This window comes from Corvus cornix, chromosome 1, assembly GCF_000738735.6.
Source record: "Corvus cornix cornix isolate S_Up_H32 chromosome 1, ASM73873v5, whole genome shotgun sequence".
NCBI classification, from domain to species: domain Eukaryota; kingdom Metazoa; phylum Chordata; class Aves; order Passeriformes; family Corvidae; genus Corvus; species Corvus cornix.
The window spans coordinates 103,884,954-103,898,955 of NC_046332.1; the positions used below are offsets into that span (position 1 = coordinate 103,884,954).

The 14,002-nt window shown below is 39.9% G+C and overlaps 1 protein-coding gene across 10 annotated transcripts in view; it reads left to right on the top strand.

Annotated features, from left to right (window-relative positions):
• CNKSR2 (connector enhancer of kinase suppressor of Ras 2) overlaps positions 1-14,002 on the top strand; it is a 208,532-nt gene that overhangs the window by 176,206 nt on the left and 18,324 nt on the right. The gene's annotated exons all lie outside the window — the stretch shown is intronic.

Consider the following 14,002-nt stretch of genomic DNA (forward strand, 5'->3'; position numbering starts at 1 on the left):
CTGTGCAATCAGTGTTGTAGGACAATTTTTTGTGAGTTGTCCTAGCATGCTAGCCTGGCTTTCTGACTGACTTTCCTTGCAGACACTAGCTACTGCTGCGGAGGGTCACAGATTTTGTGGAGGTGAAGTGTCTAACCTGCCAGCGCTATGCAACTTCCTTGGATACCCCTAGACAGCTAAAACGGCACTACATTATTATCTTTTGGCATCATAATGTCCTTACTGGTTTCCTAAACCTTTCCAGTGCAGGAGGGCAGTGTGTATAGGTTAAAATCTTGGTCTCTGCAAGGACCCTGGTGAAGATGTAACTGTGGTGTGCATGTCTCAGAACCAGGGAACTGGAAGTAATTTGGAAGATTATCCATTAGCCATCTAAATCTGGAGCTGCCATACCTTCCAAATCTTAAACACCCCAATGGTGGGCATTCTTCATTCCCTCCAGACAGTGCTTTTCCTCTTTGCTGTTTTGGGAAGGAATAATTTATTTTTTTTTTTTTTTCTGCTAATGGATATTGAATTGTTCCCTCTGCAATTTAAGCCCAGCATTTCCATTTCCTTATGGCACAGAAAACAGACTGCTCCATTATAGTAGCCCTTCTTTTGAGCTGAAAGGTTGTTGTGAAGGTTGGTTTAGTGTTTCCTACAGACAGTGTTTGCTAGGCCTCTGATGCCTCTTGCTGAGCTTCCCTGGCTTTTCCAGGCTGACTCCCATCTCTTCTGCCATGGCAGTGTCCAAACTGGGTGCAGCACATCTGGTTGAAACCAGGAAGGTTGCTCTGCCCTGGCTGTTCTATGCTCTAACTGTGATAAGCATCTGTTTGGCAACCATACTGTACTTCATATTTCACTTTGGGCTGTACAGTATCCCAGATGCTTTTCTGCTTAATGGTTGTTTTTCTAATTGTAGTTGTTATGATTTTTTCTGGGCCTCTTATCTATCCACATTAAGTAGCTCATGTTAATAAAAGCCTCAGCTGAATTAAAATGTCAAATTAATTGGGCTAAAACCAGCCAACAAATAAATATGACATTCTGTAAAACTAACAGCCTAACTAGGTAAAAAAAAAAAAAAGCCTTGCAGACTAACCTGGTGTTTGCCAGGTTCTATGTCTGTTAGCACAGCATTTACCATATCATTATATAAAATTATAAAATTTGGCAAGGGATTTCATCCCTCCATATCATTCTAGCTTCTGAGACTGTCTTCCAGCAGTCTAGGAGATGTTTCCTCACACTTTGGTGCCAGTGGATTTTAATAATTTTATTCTTTTGCACTGTTCAGGCTATTGGTACCATCTGGGACTGTTTCTGGATGCAGAGCAGCCTCAGGGGAACCCCACAGTGCAGCCCTCCCTTTAACAGTGAGCCTCTGGTGTCTCCTCCATCTGGGCTTGGCTTTTGCTGTCAGAGGACACCTTGCATAGGGAAGGTGGCTAATACTGCTCACTTCTGAGAGCTGAACTTCTAGAAGGAAAAGATTGTTCCCTGTGTCCCAGACCTTCTGCATCTAAATAGCCAAGGAAGATGTTACCTGGAGATAGGTGGGGAGCAGAAGGCTCATTAATGCTCAGAGTTTATAGTAGCCATGTGTGTTTTATTTGTAAGATCTTCTGTTGTTTTTTAACATTAAGAATTTCCAGTTCTCTTGAAACAAATGAGATAATACAGTATTAACAAACAAAAAAAAGTGCCCTGTAATCAGGTAATTTTGCAGTTCTCATTCATTATTAATAAAATAGGTTTCTAGCTTTTTTTAAAAAAAGCATGGTTTAAAACCAAGAAGATAAGTATTTTTTGTCTCCTTTTGTGCCCCAAATTTGTGGATTTTGGAATCTGTTGACGATGGTCAGCAGTCCAGCATCTTTTTACTAGTGTGGTGCTATGAAATAGCATGATTTTATGAACAAAGCATGAAACAAGTTCTCTGTGGGATCTTACTGTATTTACATTAAGAAAATGGCTGCATTTTAAGTAGGATTTTTGCTTTCTGGCTCCACATTTTGAGTACTGCTGGCACAAAATAATACCAGCTATTTCTTCTCTTCTGAATTCCAGAGGGGTAAACTTCAGGCTTTTGGAATATAGACTATCACTGCTGATTTGTTTAAAAGTATTAGAGTTGTTATCACCATCAGAGAGTGGGGAGGGAGGCTGCCAAAAAACTTCAATTTAAACCACATTTCAGCCAGTTTTTGAAACGTTCATTCATTTTATCGTGAGATGATTTACAGGCCTCAAGGAGGAAGCAAAACTAAGGAAGCCTCACTTAGGAGATTTCTCCTGGATGTAAATTCAGGGATGGACAGAGATCAGGCAGTGGCAAGGACAGGAAGTTTACCCTCATCATTTTACCCAGCACCACTGATGAGAGTAAGTAAGAAAACCTAACTGGGGATCCTTGTGCTTTTAGTTCCAGCTTAAAGGAGCTCAGATTTTGAGTGAGTAGGGATGGCTTGGGGAGGCTCCAGGAACGGTTCCTGGCACAGCACCCAGAGGCTTGGCAATGCCAGAATCCCCTGTCAGTGGGGTTTCCTACATGTGCAGAGTGGTCTTCATGGAATACTTGAGAGATGGTGAATATGAGACATGGGGAATTAGAGAGTATCTTCCTGTAGTAAAAATAGCAAAATCTGGTTTAGAATTCACATAGAAATATTTCAATAGCTTCTACAGTTGGCATTGAAGTGAGATTTTTTTGCTGTAGCAATGTGCACACTTGAAATCCAATATAAAAATCATACTAAATCTAAAAAAGCTTGAAGCTGATTATTGCAAGAGTTCCTGTTTCTTTCCTCCCTGCAAGAATGTGTCCTGCCATTTATTTTAAACTTTTAATTAAAAAAAAAAGTTATTTTCAAGACATTTGCTTTTTTTTTTTAAATTAAGCTAAGTACATGTACATAATTTTACAGCAAAACATTTGTATTTTTATCTTTATTGTAATGGCTTTAAAGACAACGGGAGTTGCTTGCTTCTGTCTCTTTAGAAGACAGAAGAGAGTATTTTTATTTATTTATTTCTGACTATGTGAAGAGCCTGGGCAAAATTCCATTTAAATTTTACACTCCAAACTAAAACTATACAAGACTAAATTATTAATTTTTTTACATGTTCTACTTACCTTCTACAGTGTCACTGTATGATCTAGGTATTTAATGTCCTGTTTCTTAATGTATCCTCAAAAGTTTCATGTGATTCTTCCAAGGGCTATAAGTACTTATTAATCAACTAGACTAATTTAACCATAACATAAATTTTTTATACCGACACATTGAAAATTGAACATTGTTTATGAAATGGTGACACTGTGGAATAAAAATAAAATGTAAAAAAAAGACCCAACAAACACAAATGCACTTTAGACATTGGTGCATTATGGATTAATAAATCAATAGTTTCCAAGTTCTCTGCTCACTTTATGTTTTAACCTTGAATTCTGCCAGCAGATAAGGACACCTTATAGTGGCTATCATGAATCTTACAGAATAAAAAGGTTATCCTTGTATCTATGCAAACTCTAAGGAAAATTCATTTTATGAAAGTCTTGCACAATCTGTAAAATATCTGTAAAATGTCTCCATAGTAAAAGGAGAGGGAAAAAAGATGTGTGTTAGCTTTCCTGGGAATACTTGTTTAAAGAATGGCTGAAATTTTTGGTACAATTACTTCTGAACGATTGGTAGAAGGTGGAAGGAAGTGTCAGTGTGTTCATAAAGTTAAAATATTATTGCCTTGAAGACTCACAGTTTGGAAATGACTTTTACAGTTAATACAACTCAGAACTGTGTCAGCTACCTTCTTCTTGGCCTGTCCCATCCCAAAAGACCTATTTCCTAAGCTTGTGTATGTTGTGGCTAAACAAGATTATGGGATTTATAGGAGAGTATAAAAGTCACTTGCAGTAAACATTAGACTCTTCAGTTTTGAAAATAGCACTTGGGTCTTTATGGATTTCATTATTCCTGAAATTTAGTGGAGGTCGAATATGGGAGGATGAGGGCATGGGTGGATGGCCCTGAGCAGCCAGCACCTGTGACACCTGTAGTTTCTACTTGGAGGAAGGCAGGTGTGGAGGGGTGAGATTTTATATTCTACATAGATTTGGCTTTGTTGCCAAGGCTGTCAGAAGACCGTGTACATTTCTGAGCGTCACTGTGCCTTGGAATGATGAGGAGTAGGAGGTTGCTGAGAGTAACCCAGTGAACAAAGAAAGCACACCCCCAAGGTGGTGGAGGCTTAATTTACCCCTTTTCTTGAAAAAGAAAAGAAACAGTTTGTGCAGTCTGATCTGTAGTACGTGGGAATTGGAAACATCAGGGTGGCTGGGAGGAGATTGCAAAACTGAGTGGGGTGAGATGGAAGCAAAAGGTAGAAGATTAGAAATAGGGCATAAATCTGTAATGGTGAGGATAAGCTATGGAACGAGTTTAATTGAGTTGTGATTGGTTTTTGAAATGAAAATCCCATCAGCCTCTAATTCTCTGTGCCACAAATGAGGATGATGCTGGTATAAATCTTTCCCCAGTTAGAAAAACTGTTTTAAAAGTATTTTGTTTCTACAGTGTCACATTTGTCTTACAGCATAACCTACTGTATGTTGCTTTAGCCTTTCTTTCAAATATTTATGCAGTTTAGCATTTTGCACAGGTGAGCCAAGTGGATGGATTTTATGCTGGGGCCATGTTTTGTGCATTGACCATGCCAGTGCACTGAAATATTGCTCAGCCCAAGTTGTCTTCCAAGGAGGAGAATCTGGCATAACCTTGTGATTAAGTTGAAAACCCTGTAACATCAATGTCCATAATTAGTTGGGGTGACAGTTATTTTTGGCAAATAAAACCTTTTCATAGTGGCCCCTTAGCTCTTGTCTTCTGAAGGTGCTAGCAGAGGCCATGCTGAGACTTTCTCTTCCGATGACTTACTCAGTTGTACTGTTTGGAAATAGAGTAGGATTTTAAAAGACAAATTCATGAGGCTGTTTCTTTATTTTGTCCTCGTATGTTTTGCATTTCTCTAGACTGGTATTGCTCATCTTTAGCACTGTTATTAATGACCAAAAGTATATAGCCAGATCTTCATCTCTGGTCCTTCTGGATTTTACTAACACCTGTTCTCTCCTTCCAAGGCAAATACAATGGTTGTGGTAGTTCCAGGCTGAGCAGGCAAGATTGTTCTCTGCACATAGACTTGTTACTGTGGAGTTCCAGTTCTGAAATCCCCCCAAGGTTTCTGCACACACCTGCTAAGGGGTTGCTTTAAACACCTTCAGCTTAAGCTGACTGTGCTCTTGCTGTTTTATAGTTCACAAAGAAGTGTATCAATCATGGTCATCAACATTTTTTTCATCACCAGCTGTTGTGTTGATATGTAACCAGAACAGGTAAATTCTTGCTTGATCCTACCTTCTCATGTACTTTTTCATAGAAAACTTAAATTGAGAAAATTCTTACTTTTTCACAGAAGTGTTGAATAGATATATCATATAATATACACTGAACATTTTGGTTACTCTGTAACTCTTTGGAATAGCCAGTTGTGCTGATGGCAAGTCCTGGCATTATATGGGAAAATTAATGCACTTACTGACACTAGATACACAACTTCTTTAACAGGGGTGTCTACATTCTTCTGAAAAAAACCAAATCCTTGCAAAATTAAAAATTCACTGAGCCTGTTAGTTTTACTATTTAATCTTGCAATCTAACCTTTCCATTCTGCACAGAAGATGTGGGCTTAGCAAAAATTGTCCAAAACATTGATTTGTCTAGTTCTATATTAGATCTCAGACTCAGAGTTATTTGGGTTTTAAAAAGTCACCTGCAAGCACAAGTGATTGTACTAAAGAGAGGTGAGCCCCATATCCCAGCTAGCCCAGTTAGCCTGCCTTGAACCATGCCTAAAAACGTATTTCTAGGGAGAGTTAAAGGTGTCTTGCTTGTAACCCTTGATGGATCATTCTTCCACAAAATAGTTTTATTGATTTTGAACTCAGGTGTACTTTGAGCTCTGTCATGTGGCAATAAGGAGTTACACATTTTAACTCCAGGCTAGAAAGACAAGCATCCCTTCTGGTTAGTTTTAAACCTAGCACACAAACTCTCAGATGTTTCTGTTACTTGAAGAGGCAATTATCAACCTTTTCTCTGCATGTAGGTCCTCATAATTATACAGGTTTCTGTTCCATCCCCCTTGTTTATAGGGAAGAAGTCTTGATTAGCCCTAGACCATGCATTCCTTGCAGGAAAATCCTTTTGCATGACAATAAACCTATCAGCCCTCCTCTGCCTTTTTCAGTACTGCTTTTTGAGGTGAGATGTCACAACCGAGTCTCATTTTATTGTGTTTCTGCTTTATCTACGCTACTTCCTGTGTTTATTCAAATGTAGAAGCCAAACCTCCCTAGTTCTCTGTTTTTGTAGAAGCTGATTTGACATTTTTCGTAAGTGCAATCCAAGAAGAGAACTAAAGGGAACTGTTTGGTATGAGATGTTTCTGTGATAGGGAAAAAAGAAAAAGGTTTGGTTTGATGCATGAAAAGAGAAGTGTAATGCTTATTCATGTACAAGACTGCAGAGGAGAGGAAAGTAAAAAAGACAATGTAACTTCTGAAGGAAATAGAAGAGGACAACAGCTAACTAAGCAGCTTGAGAAATCCATAGGAGGGAGGTTGCTGTTATGGGATGAGAACAGAGCTCAGCTACATTATAGTGTTTTTCAGGCTGTAGAGATGCTAATATTTTTCTTTGTTTAGTGGTGATATTTTGGTGAAAAGCACTTAAACAAACCAAAGCAGGAGTGAGTAGCAATTTGCTGGGAAGATATCCCCTGTGTAACAGCTCTGGGTCATGCTACAGCTTGCCCAGGGGAGCCTTGCCCATGCATGTGACTGGTCTGGAGGCCAGAAACCCCTCATTACAAGCATCCTTTGGCTTACCATCCCCTGAGGGAAGGGCACTCTTACCCAGCATTTTCAAAGGGTGGCTGTTTTTACAGGTAACCCCTTCCCCCAGCATCTCAGGGTGTTTTGGTCCATTTGGATTCCTTTGCAGACAACAGTCACCAGTTGTGGTGACAGTAAGGGATTTTGTCTTCAAGCCTCCTGATGCCCTTTCTGTCGCTGTTGGCAGGACCAAGGGCTGAGTGCTCAGCAGCTCTGAGGACCAGCACTACTGGAGGCTTACAGGGGAGCGGGCTGAGCCCTCCACGTCATTACCCAGATTGAGAGGTTTCTTGTAAAACTAATTATGTCTGAAATGTGTCTCCACCTCCCAGCAGATAGCTACAGCAAATCCAGGGTCAGGTGTCAGTGGTGGAGCTGCAATGGGTGCTCCCTCCCACACAGTGCCTGCCTTTCTCCAACTCCTTTTCCTTGCCCCTGCCTGCTCAGCCATCATCTCACACTAGCAGATCCCTTGCTGCCCAACTGCTCCCAGAGCTGGAGCAGTCCTTCGGGGAAGAGCTGTCCTCATTTTAATAAGGCTTCTCTTTTCCTGGATATTGTTACCTTTGAGTAAACTAAAGATATTTTTCCCTGGTTGTGATCTAAAGACCTGGTTGAGATAGCAGGAGCAAGTAGTTGTGCATGTTCTAAGATGATGGCACTCTCATTTCCAGTTGAAAGCTTCAGAGATCCTGTTCTCATTCTCCTGAAAAAGAACACCACTTTTAACAACTCAAAAGGCTTTGAGAAGTGCCCATCTCCAACGCAGCTCTGGTGGTTTGTGCCAGTAGAGGAGCTTGAGCTACTGTGGGAACAGGGGAATAGGTACCTGGTGGGCCCTGTGCACTGGTCCCTCACTCCAGAGGACAGCAGGTCTCTCCCTGGCTCTGCCCTTCCACACTGGGAAGGGGTCAGATGTAGGAGAAGAGAACCAGGGCCTGAATCACATATTGGTGCTGTAATATGTTCAGTGCAGGATTATTTTTTTCTGTGAAACAATGCCATCATACGGAAGTATGGCAGCTACGCCGCACCAAACTGTGTGTGACAGGGCAGTTTGTGTGTTTTGGAGATGCCTGGGGATGATTTAGCAAGGAAGAGGCTAATGAGAAGCAATTTTCACACTGATGTCTTTGTACTTTTGTGCTAAGGTCATTGAGGGTAAAAACCTTCTGAACTGGTGGAGGAATTAGTGGAAGAGTAGGAGTTGATGGAAGTGTAAATGTGACTACTTACTGGTTATCACCACTTCACCAAGAACTCAGGATCTTTCCTTAAAAACCACTGGGTGCAGTGTGTCCTCTCACCAAGAGGGCCTTTGGTGGGTCAGAAAAGGCTGGGAAGGAGGGCTAAGGACTCCTGCATGGCTGGGCATCTTGGGCCGTGAAACCCTGGCATGGCATTCTTCAGCTTTGTCTGGGTTCCTAGCCAGTCTGACAAATTTTTTTGCTATCCATGCATGAATGGCAGCCTTATGGTTTTCTGAAGGAGTATATAGCCAGGAGCTTGAACACATAAGGTGATACGACAAAATACTCCCTTGATTAGTTTGCTGTTTTTTCCCCTCCTAAAGTGCATATAGAAGTACTGTCTTAGCAGGCTTGAAGAGATACTATCCATGCTAGATCTCATTCAGTCCAGCATGTTCAGGGATTTGAAATAATTTAAAATTTGCTGTTTGTTGCTATCTTTAAAGTTTAAAAACAGTCAAGAGCTTCTGATGTTTTCAGCATTTGACTCCTGTAACAGGAATCTTTAGTCTAATGAAATCCCTGTGCAACCCTGGATTTCTCTTATTACACCAGTGATGGCATTGTTTGGAATATGATCGGCTTAAGATATATATTTTTATGGAAAAATTGGATCCCCTCTGAAAACAGCTCTTGCATGTTAAAAATATGCAAGCAATTCTTAACAAACAACAGAGGAATGTTTTGCTTGTCAGAAGAGTACCTTACATAAAACCTTTCAATGCAAGCTTTTTATATAGAGATAATTATTCTCATAAAAAATAAGTTAAATTTACCAGATGAAAGTATCCAACAGGTGTGAAACATTGAATCAATAATTCTTCATTTTATACTCCCAAATAGGTAAGGAATTCACTCCAGGAAGACAAGGAGCTCATTTCTTTGTTGCTCTGATGGGCTTTCAGGATGCTATAGATACCCGAGAAAGCAGCTGAATCATTGGTTTAGAACAGGAAAGGTGATTCCTGTCATATTTTTATGGGAATCAAACTAATTAAAAGCAAGGCTTCTAAAAGCAGGGTTTTTATACGCTAATTTTGTGCAGTATATTTCAGGTTGTTGATGTGAGGTCTGATAGCATTTTTGTTGCTAAATATGGTCCTCCTCGACCCTGAAAGAGACCTGATTGAATCAAAAATAGAGTTGGAGCAGATCAACAATACTTGTCTGGGAACAGTCAAGGCAAGTGGATTGACAGGTCAGCGTGCTAGAACGAGGAGAAGAGAAGGGAATACCTTTGTTAAACACAGCACAACCAACCAGGAGTGGTGTCAACATTTCACTTGTTGGCCTTGCCAGAAGAGTAATAGTAGAGTCCATGTTTTGTGTGTGGGCCCCTCCAGTGAGCTCCAAATTAAATTAGAATATCTCAACACAATCAATATTAATATAATAATAACAATAATAATAATAATCTGCCTCCCCAATTTTCCCCAGCTGGGCAGGTTTTGACACCATTCCTGTTGGAGGTTTTAGCAAAAGCTGATGAAAAGTCTCAGCCAAATGGGGCACAAAGAAGGTAACAGTTTTTTCTCAGCATTCATTTTACCTTAACCACACGGTATGATGATATTAATATGCAGTGCTCAGATGATCTGTGGCTCTTTTATTGACCCAGTCAGAGAAGGGATCCCAGGCCAGGATGGCAGGTTGCTTTAGCTGTCAGCATTTGTGGCAGGGGCAGCATCTCCATCCACTGCCCTTGGATGTAGCCTGGCAGTGGGAACATGGATGGGTGTTATTTAGCCACACCAGGGATTTTGTCGGTGTAGTGGTATTTTTGTTGTCAGTATGAAAAGCACCACCAGAAAAAGCAATTGTGTTACTTGATGATCGGCTGCTAAAGCCTTTACTAACCAAAGGGGCTTCTACTGGTTGAAGTTAAAAATTTGTTTGTGTACATTTAACTTTTTCATGCTATAATTAATTCCATACGTTTCTGTCTGCTTTTAAAGCTGTAAAGTAAGTTAATGTAAAAAAATTCCCAGAAATACAGCTTTAAAAAGTAGTTGAAAAAGTAATACAGAGAATAGTTTGTTACAATAATAAGACCAATTCTCCTTAAATACTCATTATTAAAAGATGTGTTGATAACAATGCAAAAAATTAGTACATTGCTTTTTTTTCAGGGTTGATGTCCAAAGCATTAGTTGGGAAACACAGCTCCCACTTTTGTGTTGTACATTAACTCTTTCATGGGGTGACAGACTGGAACTACAATTCCTGCTTTATGGTCAGGAAACAAAGACATGGCTTTTCAAGCCGTTCTCAGAATAAACCATGCAGGAGGTTTGGTAGATTACATTGAGCTTTATATGCCATTACAGTCATAGCCTGGCTGGTTTTAGCTTACAATAGTACTAACAATTGTATTGAAAGGAATCTCACCATTAGATGCATGCCTCATGTGCTTGTCTTTTGGATGTAACATAGACTTCTCCTGGGTGAGGCTTGTCGCGTAGGCTTATGTAACTTAAGTCTCCGTGTAATCCAGCAATTAGAGTGCCAATATCCAGGAATTTTGATATCATTATCAGAATTCAAAAACTGCCCAGTGGGATGGTAAAGTTGTGATTACATCCTGTGCCTTTTGAATGTGTATAGAACTATGAGAAGTTCAGCCAGCTCTCTTTTTTCTTTTTCCTGAGCATGGTTATTCAACTGTGTCTCACTGTTTATGTCCCAAATTAGAGGGCAACCTTTGTCTGGAAGCAGCTCTTTGTATTACTTTGCAGTGGTTACAAAATCAACTACCCTGGAAAAATAACCTTATTTTCTGACACAACTGTTCCATCTTGGAGCTGTGAACTGTCACTCCAGTAAGACCCTGGTAAAGAGCTGAAGGAGAGAGTTTTGCAGGTATTAGGTATCTTAACAGCATAAGAATAACCATGAGATATATCTAATATGGAGGGATAAAATAGGGGCAGAATTAGGAATAATATAATATAATGCACTGTAATAATACAGTAAGAGTTAGTAATTTAGCAATTTAATGTGCTAGATTTTAGTTTATTTAGTTCTTTAGTACTGGATAGATAGAGGGTTATTTAGCAATAGCTATAGTACATGAAGTGCATAGGAGAGATGGGTTACATTTGCAATTTAGAAAGCCTGTGGTAAGTGGGAGGAAAAATGCCTGCTGATCAGAGCCCTGTAATTTCCACTGCCTTGTTCTCATGGGACTGAGTGCAGCCCTTGCAGAGGAGCAGGCACTGGAGGTTGGACGTGGGCTGTCACCACCATCTGTCCTGCTGTCCCTGTTCTGCACCATGGTGCTTTCCCGTAGAACATTTGTGCTCTTGGTGTTCCTCAGTGAGGACATGGAGGACACTAAAGCATTTATGGTGATGTTGGAAAAGCTGAAACTTGCAGATAGCATACTCCTGTATTATCATTGTTTGATTTAGTGCCCTTTTCTGCAGTCTCCAGAGGAGTATTGAGTGTCTCCTGCTGTTGCTTCCATACCTAACTGGCTTCCTACAGGATAATGTGCAGAGGCCATGGCTCTCTACCAGCTCCTTTTCATTTCTGCATCTGTCTGAGACCTGGAGATGGTGGGAACTTCCCACCATTGAGCAATAGACAGTTGGCAGATCTGCCAGCAGTCCTCCCCAGGACTCTGTGTCAAAGCCATTTCCCTAGTAAGGAGGACCACGTATCTGCCAATGGACTTCTAAGAGAAGCAGCCAGGTAGCAGTTTGTGGCACATGGGGAAGGTTTTCTCTTCCCCGTTGTTCTTCACATTCATTCTTGTTCAGAGCCTGATCACTCATGCAAAGTATTTACCTTTAGGGGAATATGCATAACTAGATATGCTTCATTATTGGACTAGATAGTAGGTAAGGACTTCCAGTCAAAGTTCTTCTCTCTTGAGTATGCAGACAGATGTAGAAATATGTACACAAAATAGGATACAAACTAAGGAAAGGGTAGATCTTCAAAAGGCAGGTACAGGTTTACTGATTGTCACTATGGAAGGGAAGTCTGAAATTTCTATTTCTAAAGTTTCAGTATGTATTTAAAAAGTAAGTTTATTAACCTGCTGTTATTCAACCTAACCCTTTTTTGAAAAGAACATTTATCATAAACATACCATTTAATAACCAGGTATCTTGTAGTCTGTTTAGGCAAAATATATAATGTGAAGATTCATAAGAAAGTGGGGTTTTTTACTCTTAAGTGGCAGTGGTAAAATCTTGTGCTTTTTATTTAAAAAAACACATCAAAGGGAAAACCCTAACTTTCTACCTTCTCATTAGTGACTGCTGCTGTGCCTTAAAAATTTATTTATAAATCAGTCTCAAAGAGAAAGACCTGTATCACCTTCTGTGCTCCTTTCCTTAAATAGGACTTCTTGTGTGAGAGCCGTTTTGAGACCTTATTGATTGTGACTCTCAAACATTTCTCCAGAGAACTTTCTCTTCCCCTTTGCTTACATTTTTATTGGCTTTTGACACTTGGCCTGGAAAGGTGTGCAGAGCATCCTTTTGCTCCTGCTTGGTGGGTTGGTCCCAGCCTAGGTGCATTCTGTCTCCGCCACTTTAGGTGGGTAAAGTACCTCCTACTGCTGCAGGTTTGCTCAGACGTAAGATTCCTCACATCCCACATGACCACATCAACTGAAGGAATAGGCAGGGATTTGCAGCAGGCAGTTTTGTGTCTGTAACCACTCTGGGGAAGTCATTTGCCATAAAATTCTTTTCATAATGCAAACATAATTTGGTTGATAAATGCAGTAAGTTCACTTCACTGTATTCACAGGGTCACATTCATTTTTGTATGTGAATGGCAGTTGGTTTACTTTTCAAAATGTTTGCAAGTCTCATGAGTTTCATAAGTTGTAGTGTCGATAAGTATCCATCCGAAAGCACGTTATTCGTTCTTTGTTATTTGTATTTGTTCTCCTTTAAAACAAATCTTAAAACCCTTACCTAGAAAGAAAACCATATGCTGGAGATTTTTTACATAAATAATTTTGCTAATGTTATTGATACAGAAAGGAAAATGTGGGGTTTGTAAGGATAAGGAAAAATAATTTTACAACTAAAAAGCAGATTTTCTAAATGCTTAGTTACTATCAGTAAGTGATATTGAAAATCTATTTAGAAAAGCCCCCCTAATGCTTGATAATTATATTCACATTAAGATAAATAGGACAGTATATGCTACAACTTACCACAAGAGGTTAATGAAAGGATGTTCATGCACAGTGACTAATCCAAACTGGGACAGTGAAAAATGACCAGTGTTTGATAATTTATATAATCAAACCTTAGCAATATTACTGAACAGTCTTTACGAAAGTGTGTCTTACTTGCAGGGTTTTTTCAGAAATAGTCTTCTAGTGCAAAATTTAGTTGAATTTTATGTACATAACACAAGTCCTGTCCCACCATGTGTTGAGGGTAGCACAGTTCTTCCACAGACACAGAGGACGTGTCCCAGCCGGACTCAGCTGGGTGTGAAGAAGAGCTGGGTATAGACACCTGCTAGACAATGCCCTTACCTTAACTCCAGTAACCCTCCTTTATTTCACAGCCACCTTGTTTCACAAAAAGGGAAGTTTCTTTTGCCAAAGCCTGACCTTTGAAACCAAACTTTCTGAATTCTTAGTGATTAAGCTGTATGAACAAAAGCCATAAGATGACAGGATCTCCTGAAGCTGCAGGAGTGATACCTATGAGGCAGCAGTATCCTCTTTCACTTAGTGTTTTTTTCCAAATAAACCCAAGACTCTTATTTTCAATGCTACCACTGTTTGTAGTATAAAACAGGATAAAATGTGAAAAACATCCCCTTATGTACTGTA